The 23,098-nt window shown below is 47.1% G+C and overlaps 1 long non-coding RNA gene across 1 annotated transcript in view; it reads left to right on the plus strand.

The window, feature by feature from the left end:
- The first annotated feature begins 2,481 nt into the window (after positions 1 to 2,481).
- LOC148686780 (uncharacterized) overlaps positions 2,482 to 23,098 on the plus strand; it is a 36,899-nt gene continuing 16,282 nt past the window's right edge. The window contains exon 1 of the long non-coding RNA XR_015948375.1: positions 2,482 to 2,634. This is a non-coding gene — a long non-coding RNA (uncharacterized LOC148686780). The remainder of the gene's footprint in view (positions 2,635 to 23,098) is intronic.

Genomic DNA, 23,098 nt, shown 5'->3' on the forward strand with positions numbered 1-23,098 from the left:
TTCAGCAGTTCAGTTCTTCCAGAGATGCATTTTTCGTTTTTTTTTTTTTTTGCCATCCTGACTCGTGGCAAATGGATAAACTTGCCCTCCTCTGTGAATTTGCCTAATTCTCTTTTAAAGCCTTCTTCTTTTTATTAATGCATTTTATCTTAAGTATTGTTAGGGGCAAAAGCCCTCCTAAAATGGCTTAATATTTCAAATTGTAATGCATCTGAGCTAGTGGCCATCGCAACACTTTGTGGCAGCGGCTTCAATTGCCAATTCTTTCCCCAAAGTGACACTGTGTTCTAGGATTATGGGATAGTATATCCCCCCCCCATTGGCCTTTCCTTCCTTTTCTTTCTACTCTTTCACCCCTTTATGGAAGCCTCCGTCACAGATTGCTTATTCTGCAGCTGTTTTGCATCCTATGTCCTTGCCCCTCAAGCTTTTCAAGCTTCTCAGAATCTCTCCCACTATTTTGCCTGCACTGCAAATCTACTCTTGGCTCTAGGACAAATTTCCATCCTCCCACAGAAGCTGAACTGCAAGCATTCGGACAGCTTTTTGCCCTGAGTAGCTGGAATGTTTGGGAGCATTCTATGTCACCACGTCAGCTCAGCTAATGAGTGTCGGAGACATCATCACCATCATAACAGCGCAATATAAGCTAATCTAGAGTTTCCATTGTGCCACAAGCTTTGTATTAATATTACGATACCTTCTAATATTTAGTTTATCATTAGTATTTATTAAATTTCTATACCGCCCTCTACCTACAGGTCTCAGGGCAGTTCACAGGATAAAATCACAATATGAAAACACAAAATATGACCCAATATGACCCAAAAGACAAGGAGAAAATGATACATTAATCTTATCCTTATAAAGAGTGGGTGGGCTTTAGGTTGAAGGGAAACCCTGTGTGTAAAGCAGGCATCCCCAAACTGCGGCCCTCCAGATGTTTTGGTCTACAACTCCCATTATCCCTAGCTAACAGGACCAGTGGTCAGGGGTGATGGGAATTGTAGCCCAAAACATCTGGAAGGCCGAAGTTTGGGGATGCCTGGTGTAAAGCCATTCTGTTTCATAGCAGGCAACAGGACTGGAAACGAGGACCAAAATATACTTTTAAAATCTGGAAAGGTGTGCCCAGATGTTGCCTGGCTGTCAGGGCTCTTGAAACCAAGCAGGTTGCATAGCAATGGTGCGACTGTCATGGTGATCTGAGGTAGAGGTCATCTAAATAAACCTATGTCTATATGTGCCTGCAGGAATGTTTCACAGAGTTTCCCCAGCTGTTTTGGGGCTATAATTCCCACCATCCCTGAACACTGCTAGCTTAAGGATGGTGGGAATTGTAGTTCAAACAATTTGGGGGGAAACCCTGTTTCAGGGGGGTGAGGAATAGTAGAACACCAAAAGGGAGGTGCAAGCTAGTTCTTCAGGGAAAAAAGAAAAGAAAAGAATACATTGCCTGTACATTTCACCTCCTATCTCAGGCTCTACAAATCCTAGAATCTTACTCCTTTTTGAAAATGGAATCTGGGGGTTATGTTTCAGCCGGATGCCCCCCTTGCCACACACCCCCTGCAGACACTTCTGTGGATTTGGCTATGAAACCGGTGCAAGCACTCCAGGAGGAGGGCATTTTCACACATTACCACATCGGCTCCTGAATAGCTTCCATAATAGGCTAACTTATTCAGTGCTCAGTTGCTAAAAAGAGAAGTGCCAGGGAGGTGAGCCTTTCCACAACTCTGAAGCCCTCTTGGGTTCATTCCAGATGGGTCAAAGCAGGCCACACCGGAAATTCTGTCTTGCATGTTTTCAGATGTGCTCCGTTATTGCTCCATATATTCCCAGGGCGTTCAGAGAACGTGGGTTGTGTTGCGTGGTTGACCCTGCCGAGCCCCTGCTTCAGGTTGTGGCCCTGACGGTAATATCGAGGGACAGGGCAAGTTGGGATCGAACCAGTTGTGGGAAGCTGTGTTGGAGACGGAGGACATGGGTGCAGATCCAGGCACTCCTTTTAGTGCCACCTGTAAATGCTGCGAACTGGGCCTCAGAAGCTCTCGCTTCCAGGGCTTATTGTGCAACAGGATGAAAGAGTGGTACGCCGTGGTGCTGCCTCTGAGAAATGGAGCACACTGCGTTTGAGGCCTGAAGCACTGCAAAATTGCCACACCGTCATCCTCCCAGCTGCTGTGCTTTGCCTCCAATGCTAATGGCTTTTTAGCCTCTCTCTCTCTCCCTGACTCCCTGCTCACCCCCAGCCCGCCCTGTTGGGCCTGATTAGTAATGAGAAGAGAGCCTGCCATGCTCTCCATCGCAATCACTCAAGCTTCCTTCTGGGAAAGTTCAGCAATTAACTTTGGGTGAAGATGCTTTTGAAGCGCACAAGGCATCTGAGAGCCAAAGGGGAGGAGGAGGAATGGAGTGGTGAACCCAGGGTTAGGGTGGGGTGAGGCACGCCGAACCCAAAGGCATTCCACAAATTGGAACAGGCTGGGAAGGCAAAGGAGGGGGCCGTCCCATATGGCAACAACAGATGTTGCTTCCCTCCGCCCACCCCTTCTCCGTTGGATGCAGGGTCAGCCCAGTTCCAGAAGCACGAAGAAAAAGACTACGCTCGCTAAAACCAGAACTCCAAGGGTAAGAGGTATAAGAGAACAGAGGTCTTTCATGCAGCCTCAAGGAACTAGATTAGAAAAGTCTATGGAGTTATATGGTGCTGCGGTAGACTGGATAATCTGTGGGTCCCACGAGGGCTGGGGTTGATCATCATGCTGAGTAAACCATAGATTGCTCTTACTGTTATTACTGGGGCCAGTGTGGTGTAGTGGTTAAGAGCGGTGGACTCGTAATCTGGGGAACCGGGTTCGCTTCCCCGCTCCTCCACATGCAGCTGCTGGGTGACCTTGGGCTAGTCACACTTTTTTGAAGTCTCTCAGCTCCACTCACCTCACAGAGTGTTTGTTGTGGGGGAGGATGGGAAAGGAGAATGTTAGCCGCTTTGAGACTCCTTCGGGCAGTGATAAAGCGGGATATCAAATCCTAACTCTTCTTCTTCTTCTACTGGTAGAGGCGGGTCATTACTGGTAGAGGCAGGCAAATGGCATGGCTATCTCCATTTGGTCATTAGCTTTCTTGGAAACATCTGGCCAGCCACTATTGGAGAGAGAGAACTGGACTCAGCAGTAGCATAGGAAAGCAGGGTGGCACAGTGGGTTGCAGGACAGCATGGGGGCTGCTGGTTGTCATGAGGTGCTGCAGTGTGTTGGGGGAGTCACAAGGCGGCACAGGGGTTTCTGGGCAGCATGGGGGCTGCAGGGCGGTGGAGCCACTGTCTGTCCCTCAAAGAGCCTCCCCTCCCCAAAAAACAGCTCAATAAGTTTGGCTGATCTCTGTAAAAAAGCTCAACAACTTTGGGCGATCTCTCGCTGCTGGGACTCGGTCTGATTCAGCAGAGGCTGCTCTTATTTGTAGGAGGGCAAAACATGTGTGGGAATTACTAGGTCTGGAGAGCACACTTCTTGTTGTATAAAGCTTTCAAAATCCTCCACCGCTCAGAACTAGAGCAACTTTCCAATGCTAGGCCTGGCTGTCGAGTCTAATGCTCACCGCTGGTTGGTCCATTTGCCTGCTTTACTCTCAACTCCTGCTGTAGTAAACAGGATCCCAGGTTTGCCCCAGGCAGCAAGACAGAAGAAACTTCTGCAAAATGGAAGGCACATCCAAACCTGAAGGAGGGACAATCCCCAGCTGCATATTGCCTTGCTGCCCTGGAGCTCTTAAAGTTGGCAGGTAGAGTCTGGCAGCCCTAGACGCCATCACAAATTAGAGGAGCAGAAACCATTTTTCCAGGTGTGGGAAAATAGCAAAAATTGCCTGCCGCCTATTACAAAAAGAAAAAGATTGCCTGCACAGCTGATACATGCAGGAATAGGACAGATTCAGGATAAAGTAAATGTGTGTGTGTGTGTGTGTGTGTGTGTGTGTGTGTGTGTGTGTGTGTGTGTGTGTGTTTTAGGGGACTCAGTATGCTGGTGCTGGTGGAAGAACAAATGTCATTAATGGCATAGATGGGAGATATGTATTGCTGGCCACAGTATAAGTCAAGACAGGGCCCTATTCTATTTCAGGCCACAAACCTATACCTACTTCCCTGGGAGTAAGTCTCACTAAGCTTTGTTGTTGTTGTTTAGTCGTTTAGTCGTGTCCAACTCTTCGTGACCCCATGGACCAGAGCACGCCAGGCACTCCTGTCTTCCACTGCCTCCCACAGTTTGGTCAAACTCATGTTTGTAGCTTCGAGAACACTGTCCAACCATCTCGTCTTCTGCCGTCCCCCTTCTCCTTGTGCGCTCCATCTTTCCCAACATCAGGGTCTTTTCCAGGGAGTCTTCTCTTCTCATGAGGTGGCCAAAGTACTGGAGCCTCAGCTTCAGGATCTGTCCTTCCAGTGAGCACTCAGGGCTGATTTCCTTCAGAATGTATAGGTTTGATCTTCTTGCAGTCCATGGGACTCTCAAGAGTCTCCTCCAGCACCGTAATTCAAAAGCATCTATTCTTCGGTGACCGACCTTCCATACATCACTACTGGGAAAACCATAGCTTTAACTATATGGACCTTTGCCGGCAAGGTGATGTCTCTGCTTTTTAAGATGCTATCTAGGTTTGTCATTGCTTTTATCCCAAGAAGCAGGCGTCTTTTAATTTCGCGACTGCTGTCACCATCTGCAGTGATCATGGAACCCAAGAAAGTAAAATCTCTCACTGCCTCCATTTCTTCCCCTTCTATTTGCCAGGAGGTGATGGGACCAGTGGCCATGATCTTAGTTTTTGTTTGTTTGTTTTTTTGATGCTGAGCTTATTTCTAAGCATATGTGCATGGAATTGTTGCTGCTCATTTCATTTTGGCTACCCAGGAAACTGAATGAGATGTACTATTCTGCTGAGCTGTTTTTGCATCACCAAGGAATAGGGATGTTTCTGGTCTGTGTCTGGTTCACAAGTCTGTGTTCCTTCACAAGTCTGCTCTATCCAGTTTCCATATCAATCTGCAAAGCATGTTGTTGTTGTTAACCCCAGAAAAATAGCCCTGTTGCCCTAGCAGAAGAAGTCTTTGCGTGGGTTGAGCCTGGCCCATAGACTGATGTTTTCAAAATGTAAACAAGTTTGATACCCTCAAATACATCTGTATAAGAAGGGAAGGGCCCCCACAGCTCAGCGACAGAGCACATGCTTGGCATGAAGAAGGCCCCAATTACAACCTGCAGCCCTTCCAGTTAAATGACCAGGAATTTGGTGATGGGAAAGACCTCTGCTGGAGACCCTGAAGAGCTTTTGTTACTCGGTGTAGGCTGTAATGCTGGACTAAAGGTAAAGGTAAAGGACCCCTGACAGTTAAGTCCAGTTGCAGACAACTCTGGGGTTGCGGCGCTCATCTCGCTTTACTGGCCGAGGGAGCCGGTGTTGGTCCGCAGACAGTTTTTCCGTGTGATGTGGCCAGCATGACTAAGCCGCTTCTGGTGCAACAGAACACCGAAACCAGAGCAGGGCACGGAAACGCCGTTTACCTTCCCGCAGGAGCGGTACCTATTTATCTACTTGCACTTCTTGGTGTGCTTTTGAACTGCTAGGTTGGCAGGAGCTGGGACTGAGTAAAGAGAGCTCACCTGGTCACGGGGATTTGAACCGCCGACCCTCTGATCGGCAAGCCCAAGAGGCTCAGTGGTTTAGACCACAGCGCCACCCGCGTCCAATGCTGGACTAGATGGGCCCAAATTCCTGGTCTGAACTCAGCATCTTCCTTCGTTTGTAAGATCCATTTCCCAGCAGGACCCATTATACCTGTGCCAAACCAATAGATTCTGTATCAGACACATCAGCCCACGTCAGTTACAAGGAGTGGGGGGGAAACAGACACCGTGATTATTAAATAGGTGCTCCGGGAAGGAATGTGCTGCGGCAGTTAAAACTTAACAGAAACTAACAGAATCAAGCCAGGAGTTTCCTTGTTACTGAGCCGATGCAGAGCCAATTTTGTGATGTGGGAAAGTTTTCCTCCTCCTCCCTAAAGCTTATCTCCTGTACCAGCCTATGTGAGGAGAGAGGGGTGGGGAAGATGCAGGCAAAGAACATAACACATTGTATGCCAGCTGAGGACATATTAGCAATCAGCGTGTGAGGCTGTGCATATAGAAGCGAAAGCAGTTAAGTAATGGAGCAGGCTGCTGTACTCTTGCAGCCAGCCGCATGGCGTCTTCACAGGTACGTATTTCGTTGTACTTCATGAAATGAAGTACTAACAAGAATTCTTTCAAAGCGTTAATTCTATCATGCAATAACAAGCTATCACTCGGCTTTGGAACACATTTTTAAAAGAAAAGCCTGGCTAGCTTTTCAGACACCCTTTAATTGAATAACTTTTTAAAGAAATGCCTGAAGTAACCGATATTGTACAGTAGTTGAAGTCTTGTTTATTCTGTTACATTTTACTCCAAGAAGATACATTTATCCTAAATAGAACCCAATAAGGCAGACATTTTTAAACATGATCCCACTGATATCCCAAGATGAAAATTTGCAGGTAATTCTTAGAAATATTAAATAATCAATACAAATTTTCTGGAAATTTTTAATCAGATTATTTTTTAAAAAATCACTTTTTTAAAATTTGAAATTTTGTAACTTACCTTTAAAATTTAGAGTAAGTCCATCGTGTGACATATCATATTAAAGACCATGAAGTTATGAAGAGATTGGTGTTTTTAGTTTTGACATGAGTCCACAGTGTGATACAGCTGCAAACTAACTAACTAACTAACTAACTAACTGAAGCAAATGGTATTCTAGGCTGCATCAACAGCAGTATAGTGTCCTGATCAAGGGAAGTAATAGTACTGCTCTATTCTGCCTTGGTCAGACCACACCTAGAGTTCTGGGCATCACAATTTAAGAAAGATATTGACAAGCTGGAACATGTGCAGAGGAAGGTGACCTAGATGATAATGGGTCTGTAACCAAACAGTTGAAGGAGTTGGGTATGTTTAGCCTGAAGAAGAGACAACTGAGTGGTCAACATGGAAGATGGAACAAGTTTGTGGTTTTTTTTGTTTTGCTGCTCCAGAGGGTAGGATCTGAACTACTGGATTCAAACTGCAAGAAAGGAAAGCCTGACTAAACATTAGGAATAACATTTTGATAGTAAGAGCTGTTTGCCAGTGGAACGGACTGCCTTAGTAGGTGGTCAATAGACCCTCCTTCACTGGAGGTTTTTTAACAGTTGGTATGGTCATCTCTCTTAAAAAGGATACGGGTGGCGCCGTGGTCTAAACCACTGAGCCTCTTGGGCTTGCCGATCAGAAGGTTGGCGGTTTGAATCCCTGCGACGGAGTGAGCTCCTGTTGCTTGGTCCCAGCTCCTGCCAATCTAGCAGTTCGAAAGCACATCAAAGTGCAAGTAGATAAATAGGTACCGCTCCGGCGGGAAGGTAAAAGGCGTTTCCATGCGCTGCTCTGGTTGCGCCACATGACCCAGAAAAACTGTCTGCGGACAAACACCAGCTCCCTTGGCCTGTAAAGTGAGATGAGCACCGCAACCCCAGTGTCATCTGTGACTGGACTTAACTGTCAGGGGTCCTTTACCTTTACCTTTTTATTGTCATCTCTCAGGGATCCTAGGCAACAAGGATGATCAAGGGTCTAGAAGCCAAGCCTTATGAGGAACGGTTGAAGGATCTGGGTATGTTTAGCCTGGAAAAGAGGAGACCGATTGCCATCTTCAGATATCTAAAGGGCTGTCACATGGTGGGTGGAGCAAGCTTGTCTCCTGCTCTGGAGGGTAGGACTCGAACCAATAGATTCAAGTTACAAGAAAGGAGATTCTGACTATAGGAAGAACTTTCTGACAGTAAGAGCTGTTCAGATGTGCAACGGTCTCCCCCAGGAGGCTGTGGACTTTCCTTCCTTGGAGGCTTTTAAGCAGAGGTTGGGTGGCCATCTGTCATGGATGCTTTAGCTGAGATTCCTGCATTGCAGGGGGTTGGACTAGACGACCCTCAGGATGGCTTCCAACTCTACAACTCTCTCTCTACAACTGCTTCCAGAATTCATTGGAGGAAGCCATGATTGTTTAAAGTGGCATCATAGATGTATGGAGTAAATGTGGCCTTGGCTGGACAATTACATGGGCTCTCTCAGCAGAATGGGCAAAAGATGTTGTGTGGGTCTCTGCGGTGTGGCCCTTTGGTTCTCTGGGCCCCTGGCAAACCCCACTCCCAGAGGGCCACATGCAACACAATCATGGCCTTTCCTCCGCTTGCTGCCCTCTTCAAGCTCCCCTACAAACCGACCCTAATTAGCCAGCGCTATTCAGGTCTAACAGAGTTTACCTCCTCCAACTAATGTGTGCATATCACTCCTAATCTGTCTCCATGACAACGCTGTTTGACATCTTGGCTAGCTAGCGTAGGTTTTATACATATATATCCAAATACACCCACTTCCACAACAGTTGAGTGGTTTTTCGTTCTACAGCAGCTAATTCCCCCATCTGTAATTAAGACAAGAGGCATTGCTCCAGAAGAACACAGCCTCAAGCCCAACTCAGGTTCAGCCATTTTGGGGTGTTTCTCGAGCATACATAACTTGGAAGTAAGGTCCCATGAAAGAAATGGCCGCTATAGATTATTATTATACCCTGCCCATCTGACTGGGTCACACGAGCCACTCTGGGCAGCTTTCAGCATATGCAGAAACATAATAAAACATCAAACATTAAAACCTTCCCTATACAGGGCTGCTGTCAGATATCTTCTAAAGCAGGGGTCCCCAAACTAAGGCCCGGGGGCAGGATGTGGCCCAATCGCCTTCTAAATCCGGCCTGCGGACAGTCCGGGAATCAGCATGTTTTTACACGAGTAGAATGTGTCCTTTTATATATGGGGCATAGGAATTCGTTCTTTTTTTCCCTTCAAAATATAGTCTGGCCCCCCACAAGGTCTGAGGGACAGTGAACCGGCCCCCTGCTGAAAAAGTTTGCTGACCCCTGTTCTAAAGATTATATAGTTACTTATCTCATCTGATGGGAGGGTGTTCCACAGGGTGGGTGCCACTACCGAGAAGGCCCTCCTTATTCCAAGCCACAGCTGTCAACTTTCCCTTTTTTTGCTGGAAATTCCCTTATTCCAGTGCCGTATCCCGCTGCTATCCTGGATTGTAGACTGTCCCCAGGACAGGTGAGGCTGCTGCTGATCCCTTATTTTCAAATCCAAAAGTTGACAGCTATGAGTGAGGGAACTGCCAGAAGGCCCTCGGAGGTGGACCTCAGTGAATGATGGGGGTAGAGACACTGTTAGAAAACACCCTGGGGTGCCCATGCAGCCCCCGAACTCCGAGCGTCCCGCGGTATGTGCAGCTCTGGAAAAGGCATTTCCCTTCTTCTCCAGTGCGCTTCAGTGACATATACTATCAAATGATATATGCACACTAATCTTTTAGCATAACACAGCAAGAAGCGTGAGACATCGTAGAGCTAATCTACGTATTTATTTACACACTATGTACAGACAAAGGAGTCATGGCGTCTTCTCTCTCCAGCTCCAAGAGGAACAAGAACAAGTAAAAGCAAAAGTACAGTACAATAGTACACACTTCCCACACTCTTCCCAGACAGGCATGTGATTTACACCAATCTCATCTGCAGCATCGGAGGCGTGAAATACTAACAGACACTCCTTCAGGTATACTGGATGGTGGCCATTTAGGGCTTTAAAGGTCAGCACCAAAACTTTGAATTGTGCTTGGAAACGCACTGGGAGCTAATATAGGTCTTTCAGGACCGGTGTCCTGAAAGCCACATTCTGGTCCAGCTGCCACATTCTGGATGAGTTGTAATTTCTGAGTCACCTTCAAAGTCATCCCCACATTGTCCTTGTCTCACACTGTTGGTCAATCCAAAGTACATTCTGCTGGGAGGGAGAATTGACTTTTCCAAGATGCATAGGTACAGAGAGAGCACTTTTCCCAGGTCACCTCCTACTGGGGCAGACCTAGTGACATGGCAGGGCTGGGCCACTTGCCCTCACCATGTTTAACTCGCCTGTGAATGAAACAGGATGCAATGCAGTAACTGAGCCGCCTCCGTATACTGATATATACACCCATGGTATATCAGTACATCGACACACTAGTTTCCAGTCCCTCTCTTCCGAAAGACAGTGATAAATAATTTGTTTTTGTTTCTGTTTTTTTTAAAAAGAAAAGTCTGTGGAAACGCTAATTGAGGGGTGGGGAAAAGTGAACACCACTGCTCAATAGTTTGAAACCGTGCCCACCTGTGTGTACGAACAACATGGATAGCAGCTTCTGCTTTGGGTGACATTGTCGCACGAAGGTGTGTACAATCGCAAACTGCTATGCACAAAAACGCACTGTGGAAAAGCGACCCCTCTTCACACAACCTCCGAAAGTGATAGACTCTTCTTCATCGTAGGTTTTCAAGCAGAAAACCGATCAAGTGGATCTCCTACATCCCAACTCACTGATTCCATTTAAGGATGCAACCTTCACGTTTTTAGCTAGCATCCCCACCCCCCGTTGCCCCAAATTTTAAACAACAACACAACATATATACAGTGGAACCTCGGTTTATGAACACCTCGGTTTACAAATTTTCGGTTTACAAACGCTGCGGACCCATCTGGAACGGATTAATTCACTTTCCATTACTTTCAATGGAAAAGTTCGCTTCAGTTTATGAACACACTTGCGGAACCAATTACACCCATGCTTCGGGTTAAGTACACTTCAGGTTGAGTACTCCGTGGACCCGTCTGGAACGGATTAAACCACTTTCCATTACTTTCAATGGGAAAGTTCGCTTCAGTTTATGAATGCTTCAGTTTAAGTACTCCACGGACCGTCTGGAACAGATTAATCCACTTTCCATTACTTTCAGTGGGAAAGTTCGCTTCAGTTTATGAACAGACTTCCGGAACCAATTGTGTTCATAAACAGAGGTACCACTGTATGTGAAAGCCACATATACTTCTGAATTTGTTCTTTTTTTTAATCATATTATTTGTAAGCAGAAGTTGAGAGATGTTGAGAGAAGTTTGCTATGGTATTAGCTCTGGTACACATCTCCGACAGCTCTTGCCATGATGACCCTAGAAAACATGATTTTTAAAATAATAATAAAAAGGTAAGATACTATGCATCTATTAGTTCAATTCTCTTGGTGATATTTAGCCCCGTCTTTTCCAGTGTGGTATAGTGGTTAAGAGTGGTAGACTCGTAATCTGGTGAACCGGGTTCGCATCTCTGCTCCTCCACATGCAGCTGCTGGGTGACCTTGGGCTAGTCACACTTCTTTAAAGTCTCTCAGCCCCACTCACCTCACAGAGTGTTTGTTGTGGGAGAGGAAGGGAAAGGAGAATGTTAGCCGCTTTGAGACTCCTTCGGGTAGTGATAAAGCAGGATATCAAATCCAAACTCTTCTTCTTCTTCTTCTTCCTCATTCTGCTGCTTTTTGACCTCCATTGCCCAGGTATGGTTGCAGTGTCGCAGTGCTGAAGTGACTGTAGACGTGACAACTGGGAGAATCCCCTTTTGGGGGTTTAGAGAAGATAGTAGTTCTAAGAAGCAACTCTATCCCTCCAGAGGATCCCTCCCTTGTCTGCTTTCTTCATTCCTACTAATAATGCACAATGCCTCAAGGCTCTGTTTACACTTTTTACCCAGTCCTGCTTTCTCCTTGACTCTTCTTCAGCTTCACGTCTCTCTCTGCTATCTATTTGTTTCCTCAGGTTTCTGCTCTTAAGGCAACTGGCTCCTTCCTTTAGCTGCTCTGTCTCTTGACCCAGGGCTGGCGTCAAGAGGTAGGCAAAGCTGGACGCCGGCCTTGGCCCACGTTCCTGCAAGAGGCTGGTGTTGACCCTCCAAGCCTCTTCTGCTTTCCACTTTCTGGGCCTGTTCACCCACCGTTTCTGAGCCTAGAAATAGCAAGCAGAGCGTGGAGAAACACCCTTCATGTGCCATGCACATTCCTTCTGGAAAAGTTGTGTCGATTGGGCCCACAGAAAGAGGGCAAAAGGAATTGGCAATGGTGAGGAAGAGGGAGAGGTCCATTCAGGGCATATTGCTGCCCAAAGGACCTCCATACTCTAGAGCAGGCATGTCAAACCTGCGGCCCTCCAGATGTTTTGGACTACAATTCCCATCTTCCCCAACCACTGGTCCTGCTAGCTAGGGATCATGGGAGTTGTAGGCCAACACGTCTGGAGGGCCGCAGGTTTGACATGCCTGCTCTAGAGCTATCATGGCCTTGGTCAGCCTCCCTAGTGCCCCTCTCTTCTTCCCCCAGAGGAAGAGAACCTCTTTCCTTCTTCCACGCTATGATGTTCTTCCCACCCCTTGGCCTTCTGATTACTCTATCCTTGCATCAGTTCCTTTATGCACCTGTTTCCTCACAACTCATTCTTCACCTTCAAGTCCTTCCTATTACTATTGCTTCTACTACCAATACTATGACCCATTCCGCTGCCTGCTTTGCACCCTTCCTTCAACCTCCTCGCCTCCCGGCTTCTTCTCCTTTAATTCATCTCCATCCCATAACCTCTTCGCTGGCCTCAATTTATCCTCAATTTTAACCCCATTGAAACGAACAACTTTCCCAGTCCTGCACAAACTCTAAACTGCAAACTGTTTGATTCATGTATTCCAATTCCAAGTCCCCACCCCCTTGGCCAGTGTGGAAGGTTTTGCTGCCACAAGCACAATAGAATATGGAATATGGAAACATTATTTGCAAATTGGCCCTCTGGAGGGAGGGTCAATAGGGTCATTTTAAGGGGGGTGTAATATTGCTATCACAGACTATCTAGCCCAGGGGTAGGCAACCTAAGGGCCATGGGCCGGATGCGGCCCAATTGCCTTCTCAATCCGGCCCACGGATGGTCCGGGAATCACCATGTTTTTACATGAGTAGAATGTGTCCTTTTATTTAAAATGCATCTCTGGGTTATTTGTGGGGCCTGCCTGTTGTTTTTACATGAGTAGAATGTGTCCTTTTATTTCAAATGCATCTCTGGGTTATTTGTGGGGCATAGGAATTCGTTCATTTCCACACACACACACACACACACACACACACACACACACCCAAAAATATAGTCCAGCCCACCACAAGGTCTGAGGGATGGTGGACCGGCCCACGGCTGAAAAAGGTTGCTGACCCCTGATCTAGCCACAGTTTACATGAGGGGGCCATGGGCCAGAAAGTGATGCCTTTTACCAGTTTTAAAGTCTGTTTGGCCCCTATTTCAGCATTGCTTGCTGCTCAGAGGACTTCTAAAGCCTAGCGCTTGTGGGAAGAGCTGTAAGGATTTATCTAGGAGATCCTGGAAAGTCAACTCTTGACTGCAATTCTTTGCCCCATTTGCACAATACTCCTGCAATTTCCTCTCGGCGCATTATCCACTCCTCATGGGATGCGATGTAGATATCAGAGTTGAATGCCTTGTGGTATAGCTTTGTGGCTTCTCCCTATCTAAAGCAGAGAGTTGAAATTGACAATCGTCCTTTCTGAAATCCAGGCAAGATGTGCCCAGAGTGGAAAGCATGCAGCCTTCTCAAAAGCTGTGCCTTTTAAAAAGGGTAAGGTCAACAAAACGGTGAGCATTGTTGCAGACATGGGGAGGGGGGAGGTTGTTTTGCTATCGATCACCATTTTGGGGGCCTGAAAGCACTAGACCAGCACTCCCTTGCTGAGTGCTACACCGGAGAAGCCGCCGGCTTCCAATTATTTATTTACCTTGTGTTGTCATTCATTGGTAAGATGACTCACCGCATCACCAATCTGTGACATAAACTGTGTGCAACCATGCAACTGTGCAGCGGTTGTGATGGAAACACCAGCTGTATGAAATTGTGCACCTTACCCATTCAACAATCTGTGAGCCACTGAAGTACTCAGAGGGAAATGCAGCTGTCTGCAACAGAAGCGCTACGGTTTTGTTTACATTTTTGGGTGTTAAAATATGAGTTAGGCAAGTAAAGTAAATTGGATCCAGAGAGCGACAGAAGAGCCATACACGATGGACGTAGTCTTGAACTCACTTAGCAGGGGAACAGTATTTTGGTATGGTCAGTGAAATGTTAAAATGTCTCCTGTGCTAATACCAGCAGCATTCTGGGCTGCACAATCTTTCCTCAACCTTACAGCCTGGCATCACCGTGCTGTGGTCTAAACCACTGAGCCTCTTGGGCTTGCTGATCGGAAGGTCAGCGGTTCAAATCCCCATGACGGGGTGAGCTCCCGTTGCTCTGTCCCAGCTCCTGCCAACCTAGCAGTTTGAAAGAACACCAGTGCAAGTAGATAAATAGGTACCGCTGCGGCAGGAAGCTAAACGGCATTTCCTTGCGCTCTGGCTTCTGTCACAGATTATCATTGCGCTAGAAGCAGTTTAGTCATGCTGGCCACATGACCCGGAAAGCTGTCTGTGGATAAACGCGGGCTCCCAAGCCCTGAAGCAAGATGAGTGCCACACCCCATAGCTGCCTTTGACTGGACTTAACCGTCCGGGGGTCCTTTACCTTTTACCTTTGCCTGCCCCTCCATTCATATTCACGTATATAAACCCCTACATGGCCTTTTATCACATTTTCCGAGAAGCAGGGCTGAGACAAGCAGCGGCTCACCTCCTCCTCAGATAGCTCAGTCAGTCGAGCATGAGACTCTTTTATCTCAGGGTCATGGGTTTGAGCCCCACGTTGCATTAAAGATTCCTTGCATTGCCGGGAGTTTGACTACATGATCCTCGTGGTTCCTTCCAACTCCACAGTTCTGTGATTCTATATTGGATACAAACATCCAAGGAAAAGAGGATAAGGGAGCTCTGTTGGAGAGATGAAGGGTTGTCCTTTACAGGGCACATCTTGCAAGTTAGCAGCCTTTTCTTCTTTTTCTTCTTCTTTTGTTCCCAATTTTATACCGATGCAATAAGGAGAGGTAGATAAAGCAAAACACAGCTTGTGGACGGGAGGGAAAGAAAATGAGAAACAGGAAAGGAGGGGAAGAAACAGAGGAAGCAAGTCTGCAATTCACCAAGCCTCCCAAGAGCCAACCTATGAGTCTTTCAAAGGCCATACACCTCGGTTTCCCTGATAGTACCACTCATCAACACCATTTGGGAGGCAGTGAATAGCCAACAGCCACCCACCTAGCGTCAATGAGGAAAGGAACGGAAACAAAAGGAGGAAGGGAAGATTGGGGCATTTGCAGCTCCTCTCAAGGAGCTGTAACATTATTATTTTTTAACAAAATTGAAGAGGGAGGCCAGCTTGCTTATTCATATCTGCCATGGCTGTTTTGCCCCTGATCTTGTCAGTTTGCAAATGCCATTTCTGTTATCATCTCCTTCTATTTTACACGCATCTTCCTGCTTTTCGGAGATGCTCTCCTTGTGATTTCCCCATCGTGCAGGTGGCGGTGATTCTCTGCCAGGTTGTCAGACATAAAAAATTACAGGCTTAGTTATAATACGGAGCTTGATGGATTTATGGGTGGCATCTTACAAGGGGCTGGGCCACGAGTGCGTAGGAAGGAGGCTCCTTTTGTAATCTAGTACTACTTCAATCAAGTTGCCTGCAGAGGTCACAGAAGAATTTCTGCTCAAATCTGTCCCGTGAGTTCCTGCCCCACCCCCCCTTTTGTGTTTTGTTTTGCACTGTTTCTTTTCCCTTGGCTCTCCAAGGCAATTTTTCTCAAAGTATTAGGCAGGTCTCCATAAGGAAACATGGACTATTGCCAAGGCAGGCAAATGAATGGGCCAGGAAGCACAACGCGAGCCACGCCTTCCTGCTTGGTGCAATAGATTGTGTAATGGCCACCCTGCGTACTGTGTCTCACTTTCGACACAAGAGTTTGCATCTCTAAGAGCCAATGTTTTAGAGGGACTTGCCCTTTAGAGAGATAAATTGCCTCTTTGTGGAGGGGTATGTGGAGGTCTTTAAGCAGAGGCTTGACAGCCATATGTCAGGAATGCTTTGATGGTGTTTCCTGCTTGGCAGGGGGTTGGACTGGATGGCCCTTGAGGTCTCTTCCAACTCTATGATTCTATGTGCATGAATGATGGGGGCAGGGAAGGAGTAATTGGAGTGCCCCGATTGGCAGAGTTATTATGGGTATTTTAGATATGCTGCCACCCAGAGTGGCGGGATGATAATAATAATAATAATAATAATAATAATAATAATAATAATAATAATAAGTAAGGCAGTTGGAGATGGCCAAGCCAGGTAAAGAGATGAGGCAACAGATGTCTCAAGGCTGTCGCCCTTCCTTGGCCACTTCATGTCCATCAAGGTTTGAGTTGCCATGCCAGCTTGCCATCCCAACTGATGGTGCTGTTGCTTAATCATAGAATTGTAGAACTGGAAGAGACCCTCAGGGTCATTTATTCTAACCCCCTGCAATGCTGAAATCACATTATAAAACACCCCGATGATGGATGAGGAGGTTGACTTGGTGTGCATTACCGAGACCTGGGTGGGTGAGCTGGGCCAAAAGGGCCTGGCCCAGCTGTATCCACATGGATCTGCAATACAGTGCCAGCTAGAGATGCCAGAAAATCCCAGTGGCAATGGAAACGGCTGCAGAAATGGCTACTGATCACATAGTCACTCATTGTTACTCCATGCGAATGTAAGCAGAATTTGTTGGCATCAGATCCTCCCCCCCCCCAAAAAAAAGCTGTGAATATTTTGTAATGAATGATGTTATTGAAGAGCTTATTCTTCACCTATCTCAGTAGCAAAGGAAGGCAGGGGCGGGGGATTGCACTGGGCGCCAGGGGGGGTATAGGGGGCTGCTGGGCATCATCAGGGACTGCAGAATAGCAGAGCAGCATGGGGGTTGCTGGGCATCTCAGTCTTTTTTCACACAGTGCCTCACAAAGTTGTCACAGCAGGCTGCTGAAGGTCCAAATAGCCCCCATTTGCGTTTGGTCTATCCAGCATGCTAATTGGCTTTTCTGCATGGCTATCCAGAAATGCAACAGAACTGCAGAAGTATGCCTTTTTTCACCTCCTTTGCCGGCCCAAGGCAGCTACGATAATAATAATAATAATAATAATAATAATAATAATAATAATAATAATAATAAATTTATACCCCGCCAATCTGGCTGGGTTTCCCCAGCCACTCTGGGCAGCTTCCAGAAGGATATTAAAATACAATAATCTATTAAACATTAAAAGCTGCCTTCAGATGTCTTCTAAAAGTCTGGTAGTTGTTTTTCTCTTTGACATCTGGTGAGAGGGCGTTCCACAGGGCGGGTGCCACTACCGAGAAGGCCCTCTGCCTGGTTCCCTGCAACTTGGCTTCTCGCAATGAGGGAACATGAGCGCCAGAAGGCCCTCAGCACTGGACTTCAATGTCCGGGCAGAATGATAGGGGTGGAGACGCTCCTTCAGGTATACTGGACCGAGGCCGTTTAGGGCTTTAAAGGTCAGCACCAACACTTTGAATTGTGCTCGGAAACGTACTGGGAGCCAATGTAGATCTTTCAAGACCGGTGTTATGTGGTCTCGGCGGCCACTCCCAGTCACCAGTCTAGCTGCCGCAAACCTGTGCTCTGTCAAATATGCTATGAAATGTACGCATACACCCCCGTCCTCTGGTCTGTTTCATTGCTTGCCATTCCCTGGAAAAGTAGGGAGATGCACAAGCTGTACGATGCCCAAGAGAGTACTCAGGAGTGATGGAGTCCAAGGCTCATCCCCTCTCACAGTTCCATAGTGAGACCATCTGCTATGACAGTCAAACACTCTTCCATAGCATTCAGGAATCCTTCTGATTCCATTCATCTCTGGGGACGGACCATCTGAACTGGTCCCCTACACCTGCAGGGGGGAACTACCACTGCCAAACCAATCCTCACCATGGAATGAACCATCCGTGGCAATGGGGATCCTAAGTTTATCAGCTGGTCGTTTCCAAACCATTCTGCTGCAAAAACTGGGCCAAGAGTGCAGCTTGCCAATGATGTACTGAGATAGCCCTAGGGTTGTCATGGTGGCCATGAAGTCCTGAGCCGAACCAGATAAGGCAGCCATAGTGTGAATATTCTCCAAAACCACCTCTGAGCTCACCTCCACCAACTCAGGCAGAGGAGGTCATTGGGCAGTGAGGTGGGTGGTACAAAATCCCTGTATTGTTTCTTTGGCTCAACACAAGAAGCAAATCTCCAAATCCACCTGCCTAATAGATGGGTCTCCTGGTCAGAAAGTTGGAATTTCTATTAAGGGTGCCCCCCCCCACGCCAATCATCCAACCTGTGTTGGAGTTAGGGATGTAACATGCTCTCAATTTCCTTGCTAACATGCATCCGTTAAAGAAAGGACATTCTCCATCTCGTTGCTGCTTGCATTTAGCATCGCAAACCACAATTCAGTTCGTTTTGTTTTTTCACTGCTGAGTCTTTACATAATTAATATCACCATGTTTTCCTTTCGTATTGGCTCTAGAGGCAGGCATGCCTTATCCCCTCAGGAGGCTAAAGAGATGCCCGGCACAACTACCTGGGGCGGAGAGAGCTTCCATACGTCTGATGCTCAGGCAGGGGCAAGTACTGGTGACTGAGCAAACATCTTACACTTTGGAGGAAAAGAAATTGCAGTTATAGTCCAAACCTAGATATGTCTGCTCAGAAGTGCCATGGAATTCAACGGTACTTATTCCCAGTACGTGTATAGGATTGCAGCCTTAAATATTTCACAGTTTTATTATTGAATCTAATTATAATAAAGCTATACGGTTCTTTGTTGCAGTCATAGACTAATAATGTTTCCATTTTAGATCTTCAAAAAAAGTAGCCATGTCAAAGTTCTTATTTATTGATTAAATTTATATCCCGCTGGCTCCAGGGTGGCAAGGCTCTGTGGGCCCCCTCAATATATATATTTTAAGGGGGCCGCCCCCCATCGTTGAGGCCAAATGTGGAGCCAGGTGCAGAGCAATGCCAGGACGTGGCATGTGCGACATCAGGACATCGCCTTGGGACCCCTCAATGTTCTTTGGATCTGCTTCCCAAGGAGTCCTAACCCCATAAGTGGTTTAGAAAGAACAGCACGACAGCACATGATGAAGGAAGCCCCTCTCAGGGGCGTAGGAAGATAGGGGCGGTGGGGGCGGGCAGCCATGAGCGCCGCGATCCCAGGGGCGCCATCACGGCTGCCTGCCCCGCCCCAAAATGCACGCCCCACCCCTGTGCACGGCATACCCCGCCCCAAAACACACGCCCTGCCCCTGCCCCTGCGCACGGCGCTCCCGCCCCCAGAACGTGCGACACGTCCCTGGGGGCAGCGCGCCTGCTCTCCGCCCCCGGTGGCGGAGCATGAAGCTCCACCGCTGGCCCCTCTGTTTTAGGAATCCACCAGCTCACTTGCTCTGTTTATGGAAGGAGCTCCAGCCTAAGGTGTGGTTTGGGCTGCACAACATCTCTGAGGTGCAACATCTTGGACACATTGGGAAGCAAGGTTTTTCTGTTTTAGGAATCCTCCACTCACCTGCTCTGTTTCTGGAAGGAAGCGTTTAGAGCCCTGAAAGGTTGGTCTTGGTCAGATAGGCCAGTGGTGTAGCAACCCCTGCCAGTGCCTGGGGCAGAGCTATTTTTAAAAGGCCAAAGTGGTTGAGGTTTTCTTTTTAGGAGTCAAAGATGGAGTTTTTTGCGCACATGTACACACCACATGCATACAGACACTAAACACACAAGCATCTCTTTTCCCAAGTACGGTACATCTCTTCTTCTCTCTCACAGACCACTCATTCACACTTCCACGCGTACCTTCCCCGCTCTCTCACACATTCACAGACCTTTCCTTCTCACAGAACATACATACATACATACATACATACATACATACATACATACATACATTCAGTATATCTCCCCTCTGCCGCAGTCTCTGTCTACATGTACATCCCTTCCTCTATCACAGGGGTGGCCAACTCCCAAGAGACTGTGATCCACTCACAGAGTTTAAAAAGTGGCAGTGATCTACCCCCCATTTTGGGGTTCAGGTCAAAGAGCTTTTTTTAGGAAGGCCCTTTTTTCAGGGAGGAGGTAAAATGTTGAGCTTTTTTAAGGGGAGCCACAGTTGTTCAGCTTCTTTGGGGGGAGCCAATGATGTACCAGTGATCTACCACAGACGTCCAGTGATCTACCGGTAGATCGCGATCTACCTGTTGGACATGCCTGCTCTATCACAAACAATACCCACAGGAATTTTTCCAAGGGGAAAAGATTTTTCCAGGAGGGCATTTTTTTTCTTGGTGGTGGGGCCAAAGTAAAACACTGAAAACACTGGGTAGGCTAATTCCTCACAACAAAATGAGAAGAATTGTGTCTGTACATTTTTTTGCTTCACATTTCAGGTTCTAAGAATGCCAGAAACAGCATTTTGTTTTGTTAGAAATGAAAGCTGAGAATCTGGGAATTATCATTCATCCTGGGGTCACCAAGGGCAGGCTTTATGGCACCTGAGGGCATGGCACCAGGTTGGCAAGCCCTACATTAACAGAGTTGGTAGATTTGCCATCAACTACCATAGCTAAAAGCAGGAATGTTCACATTCAGACTCAGCATAACTCTTATTGCCAAAAACTGGGAGCAAAGAGCGAGGGGTGCCTGTATTCCTCATGCTCTGCTTTGAACACTTTTTCTGACACCGCTGCTCTGATCTGGCACGGCAGTTCTTTCATTCTGAAATCAATGCAGAATTGTGCTAAAAAATTTTATGACTGTTGTTTCCTTGGAGCAGAATTTCAGGTTTGCCGGCGCAAATTTTCCCTCCAGCTCTGAGCATAGATCTGCAGGACTCCACGAAAATACTTTACAGAAAATACTTGGAAGTCAAACAGCTTAGTTCTTGAACGTTTTAGCTCCTGCACGCTGAAAACCCGGAAGTGACTGTTCCAGTTTGTTTACTATTTTTGGAAGCTGATCGTCCGATGCAGCTTCCGCGGCTTCCGATTGGCTGCAGGAGCTTGCTGCAACCAATCAGAAGCGGTGCTTTGGTTTTTGAACATTTTGGAAGTCGAACGGGCTTCCGGAACAGATTCCGTTCGACTTCCAAGGTACGGCTGTCTTTCTCTTGTGGAACCTCCAGACTGTCCCATATTCTGAATGCTGCTCTAGCCTGCGATGCCCTAACACAGGGGTCCCCAAACTAAGGCCCGGGGGCCGGATGCAGCCCAATCGCCTTCTCAATCCGGCCCGCGGACAGTCCAGGAATCAGCATGTTTTTACATGAGTAGAATGTGTCCTTTTATTTAAAATGCATCTCTGGGTTATTTGTGGGGCATAGGAATTCATTTGTATTTTTTTTCAAAATATAGTCCGGCCCCCCACGAGGTCTGAGGGACAGTGGACCGGCCCCCTGCTGAAAAAGTTTGCTGACCCCTGCCCTAACACAATCTTGTGGCTTCTGTGGAAAATCTAAACAAAATCTTATCATCAGGGCATGTGAAGGGAAAAGACATCAACATTTTATCTGGGCTAGCCCCATCCTGAATCAGCCTATCTGCGTTCTTTAACCACTCCATCCTAGCCAAAATGTCTTGATAGCACAATTGTTCGAGTTGGGGCCCACAATCTCAAGACTTCCATCATGCATGTGAGTTTCGGCTGTTTCTCAAGTGCTGCTTGTTCTGCCTTCTGAGTTATGGCAAAGGTGGAATAGATGCACTCTGTGTGTGCTTCTCTTTTTGAATTCAGTAACTCTTTGTCCTCCGCAAACATGCTAAGGAATAGTCACCAGCGAAGCAACTGGGCTACTGCGCACGCCTCCTGCAATTTTTCTCCTTTTTGTGGAACTCTCCTGGCGTCAGACAGATGCCTGGCAGGGCCCAATGAAGAAACTCAATGAGGATTTTCCAACATAAATTAAAACAAATTGCATTTTTATATCGCAAATAAGGGCAGTTTTATAGTTTTTATTGCATAACAACCATTAATGAAGTGCAGTTTCAGGAGGCCTTAATTGCTCAGAGACTAAAGTTCAATTCATATCTTCAGCGCACACTAGAAAGATGCAATGTGTCATTGGTCATGTATCTGGCATATTAGAAATGTAAATAAATTTATGGTCACTATTAGGAAAATGGGAGAGAAGGGGCTCTATTTATCCCATCTATGTATGTAAAAAAAAAAAGTGGTTAAACAGCGCAGGAATAAAAACTCTGAGGAGAAAAACAAAGCACCAGGAGGACTTTTATAATACCTGCACCCATTGAAAAGAGCCAACTATATGCTCAAGACTAATTAGATGGAACTTTAGGACAGTTAAAGCCGGAATTGTTGTTGGATTTTTTTTTATAAAAAAAAAACAGGCTCTGCTCCCATTTGGCAAACTGTCTTGAAAATCTGAAGTATGGAGCAGTGACAGATTCTGGAAGATGTCTCCAGAATCCTGTAGTGAAACCTTTCTTCCAGGTGAACCAATGACTCAATATGAGATGTGTATCCTAGGATCCTTTGCAGAGCCAAACAGCTATCTGGGTCCAAACTCCCAGGCTGTCCATAGTTAGGCAGCACCCAGGAGTTTAACTGCAGCATCCTCAGTGACTTTGTAAAGCATCTCTTGAACTTAAGAATGTGTACTGTTGCAAGTGTTGGGGACATCCAGCCCATGGCGATATTTGACCCACCAGGCCTCCATTTGGCTCGCGATCCCATTTAAAAAAAACCAGCCACTTGCCGCACTCATGATGTACTATGAGTGGTGGTGCAAGCTGATTGGGCACCTGGGGCGGTGTGCGTGCCCTGCGCCCAGGGCCAGGGCCAGCCAGGATGCTCAGTGGGGCCTCCCAGGAGTCTGCCTGCCTCCTCCCACACAGACGCCCTACAGCTGAGGGGGAGGCGGTGGGCGGACCATTTGGGCCAGCGCGTCACTCCCAGGAGAGATGTGTGGCTCAGGTGCACTGCAGGCCAGGGCCGTCTTAAGCACATCCAGCGCCGTGGTGCAAAGATCCCTCCGGCGCTCCCTCCCTTTCCCAAAATTTAGAGCTCACTGGGGCTTGCAGCTTTCCCAAAGAGGGAGGGGTGGGG

Source organism: Zootoca vivipara, chromosome 2, assembly GCF_965207765.1.
Source record: "Zootoca vivipara chromosome 2, rZooViv2.hap1.1, whole genome shotgun sequence".
NCBI classification, from domain to species: Eukaryota; Metazoa; Chordata; class Lepidosauria; order Squamata; family Lacertidae; genus Zootoca; species Zootoca vivipara.